The sequence below is a fragment of the Panulirus ornatus genome, chromosome 11, assembly GCF_036320965.1.
Source record: "Panulirus ornatus isolate Po-2019 chromosome 11, ASM3632096v1, whole genome shotgun sequence".
In the NCBI taxonomy this organism is placed as follows: Eukaryota; Metazoa; Arthropoda; class Malacostraca; order Decapoda; family Palinuridae; genus Panulirus; species Panulirus ornatus.
This window is the reverse complement of record NC_092234.1, coordinates 8,820,826-8,838,902: the sequence shown is the minus strand read 5'-3', so window position 1 is coordinate 8,838,902 and position 18,077 is coordinate 8,820,826. Positions and strand designations below refer to the sequence as shown.

At 49.3% G+C, this 18,077-nt stretch overlaps 1 protein-coding gene across 2 annotated transcripts in view; it reads left to right on the top strand.

The window, feature by feature from the left end:
• LOC139751273 (ephrin-B1-like) overlaps positions 1–18,077 on the top strand; it is a 539,540-nt gene that overhangs the window by 202,075 nt on the left and 319,388 nt on the right. The gene's annotated exons all lie outside the window — the stretch shown is intronic.

The following is an 18,077-nucleotide window of genomic DNA, read 5'->3' as shown; positions in this document are numbered from 1 at the left end:
TGTTGAGGATGTTGCAAATGTTACAGTGACGACGTGGCAGAGGATGTTCGAGATGGTTGCGAAGGAGTTCAAGTTGGTGGTGGTGTACACATGCCATTCCGAATATAGATGTTTATTCGAGAGAGAGAGAGAGAGAGAGAGAGAGAGAGAGAGAGAGAGAGAGAGAGAGAGAGAGAGAGGTCTGTAGGCATCTTGGTGACAACTGGTCGCTCACTCTTAAAGAAGAATAAAAAGACACTTCCCTCCCCTTCCCTCCTCTCCCAGAGGTTCGCTGGAGTGTTAAGTATTGACCCTTGATCAGATACACGCCACTGTTTACTTAGGGTAATGTTATTTACGGAAAGATTATATATATATATATATATATATATATATATATATATATATATATATATATATATATATATATATATACACGAGTGTCTCGGCAGATTTGTCGTGGATGCTGCAGTTTTTAGTGTTGAATTAAAAAAAAAAGAAAAGAAAACGTAGAATTAAAAATGGGGAAAAAGAAAAAGAAAACGTATGGATGTCTTAAAATGTTGGAGTTCAGGCATTGTTTTGGACCGATGTTAATTATAATCTGTTGGGGGGGGAGGAGAAAGGTCTTCGAAGTGATGTTCGTGGCCACTTTGAAGTGTGGTGCGCATCTGTCTTTTTGACCTGTTGATTACTTGTGCGCATCACGTTCTGAGACGCTTGGAGATGTATACACAGTGGTCAAGGGTGTAGTGATGTGAGGCTGTCTTTATATACGTATGTTAATTACCCTTCGCCCCTTGTAAGTGCTGGAGGTGAGGAGGAGGAGGAGGAGGAGAAGGGATATTGGGAGGTGTTGTATACAGTCAACATATCTTATTTGTTACTGTGTGTGTGTGTGTGTGTGTGTGTGTGTGTGTGTGTCTTTGGGATCACTTGCATTCAAATGAGGAAGATGTGGGTGGACGCGTCTGGTCGCCAAAGTGTGTTGGGAAAAGCGTTTGATTATCTCGTTTCTCCAGTGGGAGATGGTACACCTCCCGTACCGTGGGTAGAGGTGGGCCACCTCCACTCGACAGTGGGTAGAGGTGTGTCTCCTCCATTTGCTAGTGGGTAGGTGAGGGGACAATGACTAAAAAGGGGGGGGGGTGTGTATTACGCCACACTGCTCCCAGCAGGAACTTGACATATCCGGGCAGATGATGTAAGAGAGCCAGTCGGAGAATTTACACCCGAGTTTTGCGTATACCTGAAGTAGCCATAGTGTCTGCTGGATTCTCCAGGCATGTGGCTGGCCTATAATAGCAGCAGCAGCATCCCCTCACAGTTTGATAGATCATCACCACTGGGAAGAAATGGCTGGCTCGATCCCACAGACCGACCTGGTTAAAAAAAAAAAAAAAAAAAGGTGGGGTGGTGGTGGGATATACGAGCCCTCTGTGACCTGCTTGAGTGAAATGTCATTTCAAGTCCATTCTCTCTCTCTCTCTCTCTCTCTCTCTCTCTCTCTCTCTCTCTCTCTCTCTCTCTCTCTCTCTCTCTCTCTCTCTCCCCAATGTCAGACGTGGCATATGTGCAGGCGACACACACAAGTGTTCCATTGGAGCTGTGCTTCACTGCAGGAGACACACAAGGTCTCCATTTAACACGCTTGTAATCACCATACGAGTGGTTGATCATTGGTCCGTAATATATGATATGTTTGTTGTTCGTCGTGTGGAGGAGGAGGGCAGGAGGTATTGATGTACATTTATAACCTTTCGTTTCGGTAATTATATTAATTAGCAATTAGCGACGGTAAATTTCGTAATTGGTGTTTAATTTTATGCATAGTTTGTGCATCGGCTCTCAGGGGCCTTGTTGTTAGCGAGGAGTCTTGTACGAAGGGAATTCCATTCTTTTATGGCTTTGTTAGATCTGAGTTGTGCTTTGTTAGATCTGAGTTGTGCTTTGTTAGATCTGAGTTGTGCTTTGTTAGATCTGAGTTGTGCTTTGTTAGATCTGAGTTGTGCTTTGTTAGATCTGAGTTGTGCTTTGTTGGATCTGAGTTGTGCTTTGTTAGATCTGCTTTGTGCTTTGTTAGATCTGAGTTGTGCTTTGTTAGATCTGAGTTGTGCTTTGTTGGATCTGAGTTGTGCTTTGTTAGATCTGAGTTGTGCTTTGTTAGATCTGAGTTGTGCTTTGTTAGATCTGAGTTGTGCTTTGTTAGATCTGAGTTGTGCTTTGTTAGATCTGAGTTGTGCTTTGTTAGATCTGAGTTGTGCTTTGTTAGATCTGAGTTGTGCTTTGTTAGATCTGAGTTGTGCTTTGTTTGAGGTTGTTAGTCTGTGTCATGGGGGTAAGTTTTAAAACAGCTGCAGCTTTTTTTTATTAACACACGGCTTTGTTTAGACGTTTGAATGTTTACAGATGGGAACTGGAGTAAAGTGTTTACGTCAGTGGATTATGAAGGGTAATTTATTGTACGAGTAAAGTTAAGGGGCTGTTGTGGCGATGTTGTGGGATGTGTGTTGTGTGGTGAGTTCATGTTTTTGGGGATGTGTGTTGTGTGATGATAATTTGGGATGTGTCTGTGTGGTGAGTTGATGTTTTTGGGATGTGTGTTGTGTGATGATATTTTGGGTATGTGTCTGTGTGGTGAGTTGATGTTTTTGGGGATGTGTCTGTGTGATGAGTTGATGTTTTGGGGGATGTGTCTGTGTGGCGAGTTGATGTTTTGGGATGATTTCAGGGTAAATGGGTTGGAGTACCCTGGGGTGATTTGGTATCGTGCATTGTCCCCCATGGGGTGGTTACTGGGGTGTGGGGGATGGAGGAGGTGATCTGCTCTTGCACCCCAGCCACAGGGGCGTTCACCAGGGTGATCGGTTGTCGTGCCCCAGACCCAGGGGTTTCTACGGGTGGTCTGCGGATCCCAGCGCCCCCAGTCCCCTCAGGGGAGTCCACAGGGGTGGTCTGCGGACCCCTGCCCCTAGGAGAGTTCACAGGGGTGGTCTGCGGATCCCAGCCCCTAGGGGCGTTCACAGGGGGGTGGTCTGCGGACCCCCAGGCCCCCTTCAAGGATGTGTCCCCACAACCGCGCCTCTCGAAGGGCATGAAGTTACATACCCCAACAGTGAGCTGTATCCAAAGTGTGTGGGGGGCGCGGCGGGGGAGGAGAAAGAAGGAGACGGAGCCTAAACCTCGTACCCAGATGGATTGGCGGCCGTCCGCGAAGCAGGAGCAACAGGGCAGCTGGGGTCATGAACAGGTGGACACCCGGTGTGACGACCAGCTCTCGGGCGCGAGTCGTTGACAAGTAAACGCCGTCCAGCCCTTAGGCGGCGGCCACCGCCACTGGCGCAAGCGGCAGCATTGGTTGCGAGGGAGTCGTTGCTGGCAACAGCCGGCGGGGTGGATGGTTCGGTGGTTAAAGTGGTGGCACTTACCTTCCCCGTCGGGTTACAGTAAGTTCAATAAACATGAGGGGCTATTAATAGGAACAGGTACCTGCATTGTGCGGATGAGAACAGTCAAGTGGGTCTGATGTATTGACGTGTAGTCAGCAGTGTGAGGTTGATGGGGATTGTATGTATATATATATATATATATATATATATATATATATATATATAGATAGATAGATAGATAGATAGATAGATAAATTGATAGATAGATAGATAGGTAGATATTATGCGTTTAGGTGTTTATATCTATCTTTTCAGTTACTCCGTGTCCCATTTCCATTGGTATGGATCGGGTGCGTGGAAACAAAATGCATGTTTGATGGAATTACGTATGCAGAGCTTTGGGGGGGGGGGGGGGGTGACCTCGAAACAACCCCCTCTTAAACCCTTCAGGGATGACGTGAGATTGACTTGCGCTACGGCCAGGAGGAGGGACGATCAGGTCTTCCCTACCTCCCTCCATCCCTCCCTCCCCGTGAGATAGATAGACGCTTTGGCACCTCGGTACCTGGTTGAAAGACGATGGGTGTTTCTTCAGTCAGGTGTGTGGGTGGTGTGGGTCGTGGGTCCTGCTGGACGAGGTGTGTGGGTGGCGTGGGCCGTGGGTCTTGCTGGACGACGTCATGTCACATCGAACTCAGCTAAGCCTGGAGGAAGTCCGCTCTGTGGTCTAGGAGGCGGTGATCCAACTTGGTGCGTTCTCGTGGGTCGAGACCCTACGATCTGGAGAGAAGAATCAAGCGAGAGTCGAGATAACGAAGAGATAAGAGTGTATTAGTCGAGGTAACGGAGAGATAGAGTGTATTAGTTGAGATAACGAAGAGATAACCGAGTGTGTAGTTGAGATAACGAAGAGATGAAGTGTATAGTTGAGATAACGAAGAGATGAGTGTATTAGTTGAGATAACGAAGAGATAACCGAGTGTGTAGTTGAGATAGCGAGAGATAGTGTGTTACGGTTGTAATACGAAGAGATAGTCGATTGTGTAGCTTCAATACAGAGAGATAGTCAACTGTGTGTGTGTGTGTGTGGCGTTGTTATACGAAGAGATGGCTCGCTGTCTGTGTGTGTGTGTGTGTGTGTGTGTGTGGCTCAGACGCCGCAGGCGGAGCTGGAGATGGCCGGAGAGTCGCATGCGAAGGCGGGATCACATGAGAGAGATGGTTGCGAGAGATACCTCGGAGAGAAAGGTACTCGCGTGTGTAGGCGGAATGTTGAGAGATGACGAGGGGAGATAACGAAGGAGAGGCGAGAGAGAGTGGAGGTGAGATGGTAAAAGAGCGAGCGAGCGAGTGCGTGAGAGAGAGAGAGAGAGAGAGAGAGAGAGAGAGAGAGAGATTGATGCTCGGCGTCTCTGTCATAATTCAAACTTTTTTTACGTAACAAAACAAAAAATGAGAGGAAAAAAAGAGGGATTTTTTTTAGGGCCTTTTTTTTATTTATATTGCATTTCTCTCTCTCTCTCTCTCTCTCTCTCTCTCTCTCTCTCTCTCTCTCTCTCTCTCTCTCTCCGTCGTGTTGGAGATAACCCCTTCCTTTACCCGGGGTGGGGGGAGGGGGAGGAGTTACTTTCCACAGCGGTTTATCGGAAGCTACCCCCCCCTCCCCCTCCCCTCCCCCCCCCCCTTTTTAACAGCTGCGTCGCCGTCGTCGTCTTCGTCGCCGTCGTCGTCTTCGTCGCCGTCGTCGCCGTCGTCGTCGCCGTCGTCGTCTTCGTCGCCGTCGTCGTCGCCGTCGTCGTCTTCGTCGTCGTCGTGCCCTCGGATGTGTTAGGGAGGGAGTGAGGAGAGGGGTGTCGTTGGGGTTGGGAGGGTGGGTGAAGGGGTGTACCAAGATGGCGGCGGCCACGTTCAGGATGCGAATGGAGGATCAAGATGGCCGCCACGTCGAGTACGTGGTAGGGTACCAAGATGGCCGCCACGTCGAGGACGTGGTAGGGTACGAAGATGTCGGCCACGTCGAGGACTTGGTAGGGTACCAAGATGGCCGCCACGTCGAGTACGTGATAGGGTACCAAGAAGGCCGCCACGTCGAGGACGTGGTAGGGTACCAAGATGGCCGCCACGTCGAGTACGTGATATGGTACCAAGATGGCCGCCACGTCGAGGACGTGGTATGGTACCAAGATGGCCGCCACGTCGAGGACGTGATAGGGTAACAAGATGGCCGCCACGTCGAGCACGTGGTAGGGCATCAAGATGGCCGCCACATCCTCAGGGATACATGGTAGGGCACCAAGATGGCCGCCACGTCCTCTGGGATACATGGCAGGGCACCAAGATGGCCGCCACATCCTCTGGAATACATGGTAGGGCACCAAGATGGCCGCCACGTCCTCTGGGATACATGGTAGGGCACCAAGATGGCCGCCACATCCTCTGGGATACACGGTAGGGCACCAAGATGGCCGCCACGTCCTCTGGGATACATGGTAGGGCACCAAGATGGCCGCCACATCCTCTGGGATACACGGTAGGGCACCAAGATGGCCGCCACGTCCTCAGGAATACATGGTAGGGCAGCAAGATGGCCGCCACGTCCTCTGGGATACATGGTAGGGCACCAAGATGGCCGCCACATCCTCTGGAATACATGGCAGGGCACCAAGATGGCCGCCACATCCTCTGGAATACATGGTAGGGCACCAAGATGGCCGCCACATCCTCTGGGATACATGGTAGGGCACCAAGATGGCTGCCACATCCTCTGGGATACATGGTAGGGCACCAAGATGGCCGCTATATCCTCTGGAATACATGGTAGGGCACCAAGATGGCCGCCACGTCCTCTGGGATACATGGTAGGGCACCAAAATGGCCGCCACATCCTCTGGGATACATGGTAGGGCAGCAAGATGGCTGCCACGTCCTCTGGGATACATGGTAGGGCACCAAGATGGCTGCCATATCCTCTGGAATACATGGTAGGGCACCAAGATGGCCGCCACATCCTCTGGGATACATGGTAGGGCACCAAGATGGCTGCCACATCCTCTGGGATACATGGTAGGGCACCAAGATGGCCGCCATATCCTCTGGAATACATGGTAGGGCACCAAGATGGCCGCCATATCCTCTGGAATACATGGTAGGGCACCAAGATGGCCGCCACACCCTCTGGGATACACGGTAGGGCACCAAGATGGCCGCCACATCCTCTGGAATGCATGGTAGGGCACCAAGATGGCCGCCACGTCCTCTGGGATACATGGTAGGGCACCAAGATGGCCGCCACGTCCTCTGGGATACATGGTAGGGCACCAAGATGGCCGCCACGTCCTCTGGGATACATGGCAGGGCACCAAGATGGCCGCCACGTCCTCTGGAATACATGGTAGGGCAGCAAGATGGCCGCCACGTCCTCTGGAATACATAGTAGGGCAGCAAGATGGCCGCCACGTCCTCAGGAATACATGGTAGGGCAGCAAGATGGCCGCCACGTCCTCTGGAATACATAGTAGGGCAGCAAGATGGCCGCCACGTCCTCAGGAATACATGGTAGGGCACCAAGATGGCCGCCACGTCCTCTGGAATACATGGTAGGGCAGCAAGATGGCCGCCACGTCCTCTGGAATACATGGTAGGGCAGCAAGATGGCCGCCACGTCCTCTGGAATACATGGTAGGGCAGCAAGATGGCCCACCACGTCCTCTGGAATACATAGTAGGGCAGCAAGATGGCCGCCACATCCTCAGGAATACATGGTAGGGCACCAAGATGGCTGCTACCGTAGACCCCCCCTCTGGGACCACTGCGTATATTACGCACGGACAGTGGGCGTAAGGTTAGCCAGCTCCACGCGGAGCCAGCCACCGCACGTACGCAGGCAGCTCTGTGGTTGTGGTGGTAATGAGGAATTCTTTCTCTCGTATGGGGTTACCCAGGCAACACAAGGGGGGGTGGAGGTGGGGGGTAAATGGGGGGGGGGTGGGGTGGCGGGGGAAACCCCCCCCCTCCCCCCCATCCCCAGGAGGTGGCCCATAGCCTGACGCTCGGGGGGTGGGGGGGTTGGTGGAGGGAGGTGGTGACTCTGGGAAGATGAGAAGGTGGTGTGTGTGTGTAGGTGAGGGAAGAGGGGGTTGTGGTGGTGGTGGTGGGGGAGGAGAAGAGGGGTTCGAACCCACCACCCCCTCCCTCCCTTTGATCGCGACGTTGCGCAGGTCACCCCGAGCAGCAGGACGGGCAAGACTCTTCAGTACGACCTTACGACGCTAGAGTGCGACGACCCGGCCTTTGAGTCTTGAGGATCAGGTCAAAATGACTAGGCCGTTGTACCCGAGGGTCGTACCGTCGTGCTCAAGGGTCGTACTGTCTCGTTCAAGGGTCGTACCGTCGTGCTCAAGGGTCGTACCGTCGTACTATAGGATCGCACCATCGAGCATAGAGTTAAAAGATAACCCGTTAACTACGAATATATATATATATATATATATATATATATATATATATATTTTTTTTTAATTTTCCAAAAGAAGGAACAGAGAAGGGGGCCAGGTGAGGATTTTCCCTCTAAGGCCCAGTCCTCTGTTCTTAACGCTACCTCGCAAATGCGGGAAATGGCGAATAGTATGAAAAAAAAAAAAAAAAAAAAAAAAATATATATATATATATATATATATATATATATATATATATATATATATATATATATATATATATATATATATATATAAGTAGTTCATCATCTCGTACGAAAGTATAAAGTATATTACTTGAAAGTTTATAAATGTTTAGAAGAAAAAAAGTTACGATTAAAGGCGTTTCTATTATACTTTTTGAAATCACAACCGCAAAATTATACCACCGTAATTCCAATAAGTGGTTCCGGCAAGTTGTCGACCCGCGGCCATGCCTTTATCATAATGAAAACGGAAGTCACCAACTTAGAAAATGTAAATGGGTTGCTTAGGTTTAGCGGGGACAGGGAAAATAAAGGAGATGAAGTTTTTTATAATGATTATTGGTGTTGCGTGATGTGATGACTGGACTTTGTGACTTGTGTGTGTGTGTGTGTGGAGAGAGAGAGAGAGAGAGAGAGAGAGAGAGAGAGAGAGAGAGAGAGAGAGAGAGAGAGAGAGAGAGAGAGTGGGGGCGGCGGCATGTGGGTGGCGAGCATTGGGCGGCAGTGATGATGGCGAGTATTGGGCGGCAATGATAATGGCGATCAAGTCAGTATAGTTTGGGTCGGCTTTACCTGGTCTACTTGTGGTGGTGTTACGAAGCGGGCGGCACAGTGGGCGGTGTGTGGTGGGCGGGTGGGCGGTCGGTTGTTCACCTGGGTGGGAGATGGGGGTGGCAGGAGGATGGTTTAGCTAAGGGGATGTGGGTCGTGAGTGTGAGGAGAAGCAGCCTCCCTCTCCTTCCTCTTCTTCCTTCCCTCTCCTCCCTCCCTAGTGCCACAAGTGTGTTGTCTCGTCTACGCATCTTCAAAGGCTGGGATATCTTTCGTGACCTACCGATTTCGTGTGTGTGTGTGTGTGTGCGCGTGTGTTCGTCAATGCCATTCCCCTTACACCACCCCAATCACCACTTCCACCACAGCAACTACTGCTACTACCACCACTCCGTTAACCAGCGGTATGTGTAGGGGGCATCATGACATTAATACCAAGTTGTGATTAGCACAGCCATGTATCTGTGTGTGTGTGTGTGTGTGTGGGAGGGGGCGCGGGTCGTCTACCAGAGTCCTTCTAAAATTGTTTTAGATTGACGTTCTACCTCGCCCCGTTTTTCTCCCAAGTAAATGGGGGGGGCTGAGAAACCACCATTTACCATTTACAGATCCATGGTATGATTTTACCGTGCGTTTTACAGATCCATGTAAATGATTTTACGGTGCGTTGTATCAGCGGGTTGCGGGCGCGTTCAATTTGCGTAGTCCTTTTAACACAAGTATTTTGGGGGGAAGGGGAGAAAGAAGGGGAAGAGAGGGGATTTTACCTGCATTTACAAGCTGTCGGTTGATTTACACTTGTTAATTAGGGAGTTTGGATACTTAAAAAGGGGGTGTGGGTTTCCCCTCGTGTTTGAGGGTTTTTTTTTTTATATCATTTGGGTTCGCGATGGGAAGGTGGGAAGGGGGAAGGGGGTGTTTGATGAGCGGGATGGTCTTAGGGGTGGAGGAGGTGGAGGGGGAGTAATGAATCGCCACCCCACACACACACACACACACACACACACCCACACACACACCCACACACACACACACACACACACACACACACACACACGAGTTTGATCAGTGTGGTGCCAGTTTGATGCTGGTGTGTGGTGTGGGGGGCAGGTGTGTTAGCCTCTGGTTATGGACGACACACCCTCCCCACCCCTCTTGCGTTTTCTCTCTCTCTCTCTCTCTCTCTCTCTCTCTCTCTCTCTCTCTCTCTCTCTCTCTCTCTCTCTCTAAGTAATGTTTTAAGGCCACTCCACTTCTCTTTGGACCTCGGGGCCTGTGTATCTGTGTAACTCTCTCTCTCTCTCTCTCTCTCTCTCTCTCTCTCTCTCTCTCTCTCTCTCTCTCTCTCTCTCTCTCTCTCTCTCTCTCTCACTTTATCTATCTATCTCTTTCTGAGCAGAGCTAGCATTTCGGCGTCTTGTTTTATCCCTGTCTAGTAAAAAAAAAAAAAGAGAAAATAAAGTAGGAACAGAAGATGCAGCCAAGCGAGGACCTTTCTTCACCGCTAAGGATCAAAATCGTCTGTTCCTACATTCCACACATTCTAGTTAGTTCAGGAACCACCCCTCCCCGCATGTCAGTCCAGCTCACACCACCCAACCACACCCCGAAGTAACAGGAGGCCCCCCTTCCCTTCTTTCCCCCCCCATGAAATAATATAAGGGGTTTCTGGGGTTGTATGATTATTTCCTGCTACAGTCGTATGGTTAAGGATCAAAATGATGCTGCTTCTCGTATTGGCGGACCTCCACGGACCACCACCCCCCACCGTATTGGTGGACCTCCACGGACCACCCCCACCGTATTGGCGGACCTCCACGGACCACCACCCCCACCGTATTGGCGAACCTCCACGGACCACCCCCACCGTATTGGCGGACCTCCACGGACCCCACCCCCACCGTATTGGCGGACCTCCACGGACCACCACCCCCCACCGTATTGGCGGACCTCCACGGACCACCCCCCACCGTATTGGTGGACCTCCACGGACCACCACCCCCAACCGTATTGGCGGACCTCCACGGACCACCCCCACCGTATTGGCGAACCTCCACGGACCCTCCCCACCGTATTGGCGAACCTCCACGGACCACCCCCAACCGTATTGGCGAACCTCCATGGACCCTCCCCCAACCGTATTGGCGGACCTCCATGGACCCCCCCCCCCAACCGTATTGGCGAACCTCCACGGACCACCACCCCCACCGTATTGGCGAACCTCCACGGACCCCCCCCCCGCCCCACCGTATTGGCGAACCTCCACGGACCCTCCCCCCCACCGTATTGGCGGACCTCCACGGACCCCCCCCCCAACCGTATTGGCGAACCTCCACGGACCCTCCCTCCCACACACACGCGTTTATTAATCTTCGTAGCTACAAGTAGACGGTGGGGAAAGGGCCGCCATCCGCCCTGGGAGTAACAACGGAGTAACAACTCTTTTTAAAATGATGTGGTTGAGGATAGCACCCTTGGAGCTATAACTCAAAGAAGAGTCCACACCCTTGGAGCTGTAACTTAGAGGAGGGGAGCCAGTGCACACACCCTTGGAGCTATAACTCAAAGAAGAGTCCACACCCTTGGAGCTGTAACTTAGAGGAGGGGAGCCAGTGCACACACCCTTGGAGCTATAACTCAAAGAAGAGTCCACACCCTTGGAGCTGTAACTTAGAGGAGGGGAGCCAGTGCACACACCCTTGGAGCTATAACTCAAAGAAGAGTCCACACCCTTGGAGCTGTAACTTAGAGGAGGGGAGCCAGTGCAGACACCCTTGGAGCTATAACTCAAAGAAGAGTCCACACCCTTGGAGCTGTAACTTAGAGGAGGGGAGCCAGTGCAGACACCCTTGGAGCTATAACTCAAAGAAGAGTCCACACCCTTGGAGCTGTAACTTAGAGGAGGGGAGCCAGTGCAGACACCCTTGGAGCTATAACTCAAAGAAGAGTCCACACCCTTGGAGCTGTAACTTAGAGGAGGGGAGCCAGTGCAGACACCCTTGGAGCTATAACTCAAAGAAGAGTCCACACCCTTGGAGCTGTAACTTAGAGGAGGGGAGCCAGTGCACACCCTTGGAGCTATAACTCAAAGTAGAGGATGGGGCCCTAAGTCCACACCCTTGGAGCTGTAACTTAGAGGAGGGGAGACAGTGCACACACCCTTAGAGCTATAACTCAAAGTAGAGGATGGGGCCCTAAGTCCACACCCTTGGAGCTGTAACTTAGAGGAGGGGAGACAGTGCACACACCCTTAGAGCTATAACTCAAAGTAGAGGATGGGGCTCCAAGTGCACACCCTTGGAGCTGTAACTTAGAGGAGGGGAGCCAGTGCGCACACCCTGGAGCTATAACTCAAAGTAGAGGATGGGGGCCCAAGTGCACACCCATGGAGCTGTAACTTAGAGGAGGGGAGCCAGTGCACACACCTTGGAGCTATAACTCAAAGTAGAGGATGGGGCCCCAAGTCCACACCCTTGGAGCTGTAACTTAGAGGAGGGGAGCCAGTGCACACACCCTTGGAGCTATAACTCAAGCGGAGGAGGAGAAGCTACTGCTCAGAAGTCGAGGGAGGAGGAGGAGGAGGCGTTGAATGCTTTCTGGTGTGGAACATACATTATGACCCTCCCGAGGGTGGGCTGGTCATTTTGGATGTCATGTGCTTTAATGAGTGTCAGGCACAGAGACCCTTGTGTGTGTGTTTGTGTGTATGTTTGTGTGTGTTTTTGCTTAATGACATGCAGAAAATCATTATTGTACCCACATGTTTTTTTGGTTTTTTTTCGTCGTCTTTGGTGAATGTTTCGTATATGTTTTATTTTTTTTATATTGCATAAAGTTTAGGTGATGACTGGTATAAATATTTTTTTTGTTGTTCACGTTTGACAAAAATAAAAGGATATATTTCATTAAGAAATGGTAAAGAAATGTTACATCGACAGCTGTTGTATGGTTTGGTTGTTTATCTTAAACTCGGCTCGTTTGCCTTCACGGCGTAGATTAGGGACATATGGCACTATATATATATATATATATATATATATATATATATATATATATATATATATGTATTTGTGTGTGTGTGTGTGTGTGTGTGTGTGTGTGTGTGTGTGTGTGTGTGTGATCGATCAGGTTGTTTGAGATGGCGGGCCAGATGCATCGCATGATCTTTGCACTGTCAATAATACAATTTTAGTTCAGATTTCTTTATATAACTTTTTCAAGATCTTCGTAGACACTTTTGAGTTGAAGGGACTCCAGTGGAATGGATATCTTACACTCTTGTGTCCTGTAACCTCGGCAGGTTTTTGATATGTATTTGGAGATTTTTAGATTTTATTTTTGATATGTATTTGGAGATTTTTAAATTTTATTTTTGATATGTATTTGGAGATTTTTAGATTTTATTTTTGATATGTATTTGGAGATTTTTAAATTTTATTTTTATGTATTTGGAGATTTTTAAATTTTATTTTTGATATGTATTTGGAGATTTTCAAATTTTATTTTTGATATGTATTTGGAGATTTTTAAATTTTATTTTGATATGTATTTGGGGGTTTTTAATTTTTTTTTTTCATTTTTGTACATTTATTCAATGAGATTCGATGCTGTTAATGAGGTAATTAGGTCGTACTCTGATGACGTATGTCGATATTCCCTAACGGCGAGACAAGTGGCTTGACCCCAACTTCGTCTTGTGGTCACGAAAGAGGATTACCAGTTTTGTGATGGATCCGTGTCCACGACTGCTTACGACTCTCACGCATGGAGTCACGACCCCGGTTGAGCACGGCGGTGCACGACCCATAGGCGTGGCAGTACGGCGACGACCCCTGGCTGGGCACGGCGGTGCACGACCCATAGGCGTGGCAGTACGGCGACGACCCCTGGCTGGGCACGGCGGTGCACGACCCATAGGCGTGGCAGTACGGCGACGACCCCTGGCTGGGCACGGCGGTGCACGACCCATAGGCGTGGCAGTACGGCGACGACGACCCCACTTGAGGAGGAGGACGACGGCCTCCTCCTCCTCCTCTGAAAAGGGGGGGGGCGCTCCCCCCCTGAAGCCGTCGCACCGATGGTGTGCGCTCATGGAGTCGTGCTTGTCGTGCGCGCGAGGGGTCGTCCTTGAGAGAGAGAGAGAGAGAGAGAGAGAGAGAGAGAGAGAGAGAGAGAGAGAGAGAGAGAGAGGGATATTTTGTCATGTCTTGAGGAGTGCCTCGCTCGTGGAAGATCTTGTTAAATTGTATGTTAAAGGTCACACAGCTGATGGCGTGACGTCTCGCGGGTGCAGCTGCTGAGGTGTGGCGCCGTGTTAACTCCTGCTGCCCTCTCTCTCTCTCTCTCTCTCTCTCTCTCTCTCTCTCTCTCTCTCTCTCTCTCTCTCTCTATCTATCTATCTATCTATCTATATCTGTCTATCTATCTATCTATCTATCTATCTGTCTATGTATCTATCTATCTGTCTATCCATCTGTCTGTCTGTCTATCTATCTATCTATCTATCTATCTATATATATATATATATATATATATATATATATATATATATATATATATATATATAATACATACAAGTTTATACACCCAGCTTCGTACGCCAGATGTGTGTTAATTGCCTGTTTGTACAGTAAGAGGAGAGAGTTGTACACGTGTGTGTGTGTGTGTGTGTGTGTGTGTGTGTGTGTGTGTGTGTGTGTGTGTGTGTGATTCTTTGTGTTACGGGGAAAGAGTTTTCCACTCGTATTACCCCGTCTCTTAACCTTGCACATGTGTATGTACATGTCTTTACATAAATAATCTTATGTAAACACACACACACACACACACACACACACACACACACACACACATTTATCAACCAGACCCGAGGGAAGGAAGAACGTCTGAGTTCGATGTGGGCCGACTGCCAAGTCGGTCACGTAGTCATGTAGGCCTTGAGAGAAAACGGGACATGTGTGCCTTCTCCTCCCTTGCTGGCATGCGCATTACAACACCACCACCCTCCTCCCTCCCCCGCCCAGATAGCAAAATGGTCGAAAATGACTAAATTACTCCATGCTACACTGTACTTAAGATGCCTCACACACACACACACACACACACACACACACACACACACACACACACACACACACACACACACACACTGCCACCTCTGTATTACGTTCTTGCTCAGAGCGCCGTGAGTGCGCTGTGGTTAGCGTTGCGATCTCCCAGACTCACGGGCGTGGGTTCGAGGTCTCCTGGATAGGGTAGCCAGCTCTCTGCTAAACCAGGTGCCCGACCTTCTCTCTAGGGGACTGGGGCAAGGAATAGAGGACCTGAATATATATATATATATATATATATATATATATATATATATATATATATATATATATATATATATATATATATATATATAACTTCGTCTCTTCGATGTATATCAACTGACTCATATTTCTCTCTTGTGTCTCCCCTGATGATGTGATTATTACACGAAAGTGCACTAGGGAACTTTTCGTGTTTCATTTTCCCCGTGAACTCGTAGGAATATATATATATATATATATATATATATATATATATATATATATATATATATATATATATATATATATATATTTATATATATATAAAACCACTGGTAAACACGAGTGTAAAGCTCTCTCTCTCTCCCCATGATATACAAGCAGTAATCACATATGTATATCCGTTTCAATACAAGAAGTACAATGCACCGCAGTACTTCACCAAGTTCATTGTAAGCAGTTCCGTACAACCCACCAAACCCCTCCACCACCAATGCGAACAAAGTGTTTCCTCTCTGCTCCACAGACACAGTCCAAACACAGCATCCACGGTCCTGGGAGTGACCGCACAGGATATTCGGAGTCCGCAGGATATTATTCGAAGTTCACAGGATATTCGAAGTTCACAGGATATTCGAAGTTCACAGGATATTATTCGAAGTTCACAGGATATTCGAAGTTCACAGGATATTCGAAGTTGTCGGTCCAAAAAAAAGGGGGCCTTCCCGTGGGACAGCTGCCACCTGGGAGCAATTTTCTGAAGAGTTCTTTTGGGAGAGCCATTCGATGCGTGACGTAATGCGTAATGGGTGGGATCTGTAGCCGTTGTTGGTTCACAGCGTGTCGTAAACAGGTTGGTGCGTCGGGGTGTGGGATTAACGTAAGCAAGGGCGATGGGACGCGGCGACTCTTTCTTCATGTATGATAGCTTGACCTGTGTCCTGACCTTGTCGGAGAGAGAGAGAGAGAGAGAGAGAGAGAGAGAGAGAGAGAGAGAGAGAGAGAGAGAGAGAGAGAGGTGTTCCCTTTTGAAAAGGGGTTCAGGTCTTGGGGCCATCAAGGAAGACGTGAGAAGGTAAAGTAGTGCCAAAGATGAGACGCGTAAGGGAGAAGGCAAGAGTTTTTGTTTTTCTTTTTCCAACGTGTCTCATAGCAGGGAGGGAGTGAGGGGAGGAGGAGGAAGGGGGTGACACATGTCTCATAGCAGGGAGGGAGCGAAGGGGAAGGGGAGGAAGGGGTGACACATGTCTCATAGCAGGGAGGGAGTAAGGGGAGGAAGGGGTGACACACTCTGTGCCTCATATTAGCCACAAGTTTCGGACGTCCAAAGATCGTGGTGATGGGGAGGAAGATTTGATATGGTTGGTCTAGGAAAAGGTTGGCGTTAGCATGGGTCAGGTCAATAGGGCAGGGTCACTTGGCTGCCATGCCCCGTGACGGATGACCCCGGGGGACAACAAGAGGTCATAACCTAGTCTTCCCCAAGGCTCCCCATCCGCTATACCTCCCTTTTTACATATACGCCCGTACGTTGCCGGGGGCCCTCCCCACCTACGCTGTACGAAAGAGCTAGGGCGTACACCCCAATACAGACTCCGTCCTGGTGGAGTCCAGCGTATAGCCGTGGTAAGCGAAGGTAGACATAAATGGTAACACATCGGTGCTGAAGGAAGAGGGCATAATTATTATGCATAATTTTGGGGCAAGTTTTGTGGTTGTCACTAGTGATGCTTAGCATTGTGTATCTACCTTGAGCTGAGCGAGGCCATAGATAGACCCGGCCACGGGGAGGTTCTAATGTTGTTTATATCAGCCTCTCTCATCATAATCAGGGGGTCTCCCAGACCGACACACCCCCTCCACCTCCCCCCGATTTTACATTTGTGTAGAGGAGGTGGAAGAGAGAGAGAGAGAGAGAGAGAGAGAGAGAGAGAGAGAGAGAGAGAGAGAGAGAGAGAGAGAGAGAGAAGTGTCTGGCCCAGCGAGAGTGATCACTCCAGCCTGGACCATTGTGCCCTTAATTGCACATGAGAGGTGTTCGAGACTCTGTCCTCGATGAAGGATTGCTAGACCTCACTTACACACACACCCACACCCACTCCCTCCTCCCTCCTGGCTGGCTGGTTCGTCCTCCTCCTCCTCCTCCTCCTCCTCCCGTTCATCATCGTACCTCCACCTGAGTTGGTGGAGCTGACTATTTATCCTCGTTTTTTGTTATTTCGTTGCCTCTTTATTCATTTTTTTTATCATTCGTCCCTTCTGGCATGTCTTCTCTTTTGTTCTGTGTTATCTCGTATATAGGCCTGTCTCTCTCATATACGCCTGTCTCTCATAAGTCTCTTTCTATTTCGTATACGCCTGTCTTTCCCATATACGCCTGACTTTCCCATATGCGCCTGTATTTCCCATATGGCCCTGTCTTTCCCATATGGCCCTGTCTTTCTCATTAACGCCAGTCTTTCTCATATAGACCCTCTGTCTTTCATATACCCCTGTCTTTCTCATATACACCTCCCTTTCTCGTATAGACCTCTGTCTCTCATATAGGCCTGCATTTATCTCCTGTCGTATTCCTACTTGTTCGTAATGATCTGCATTTGTTTATTAGTTGTGTGTGTGTGTGTGTGTGTGTGTGTGTGTGTGTGTGTGTGTGTCATTTCTCCGTGATCCTCCTCGTGTGTCTTGCTCCTCTGTCCTGCTCTTTATCCCAACTGTATAATCTTCCTCTTGCTCGATCTCCTCCTTCCCTATCCTTCCTTTATTCATGCATTCATTCCTTCCTTCTTTTTCCGTCCTCCATCTGACCTTCCTTTCCTTCCTTCCTCCATTCCATTCCTCCTCTCTACCTTCCCCTTCCCTTTCCTTCCTTCCTCCATTCCATTCCTCCTCTCTACCTTCCCCTTCCCTTCCCTTCCCTTCCCCATCGCCTCTCCCTCATCTTCCCACTTGATCATCCTTACGAAAGACATCTAATTCTTGTTCTTCTTCCCCCCCCCCCCCCCCCGTATCAAATCACGATACGTCGTTAGACTCTCTCTCTCTCTCTCTCTCTCTCTCTCTCTCTCTCTCTCTCTCTCTCTCTCTCTCTCTCTCTCTCTCTCGTGTCAGCGTAATCGTTTGTCCATCGGTGTCCCGTGTTGACGTACGACGCGTCGTTCCGATGGATTTTTTTTTTTTGTTTTCTTC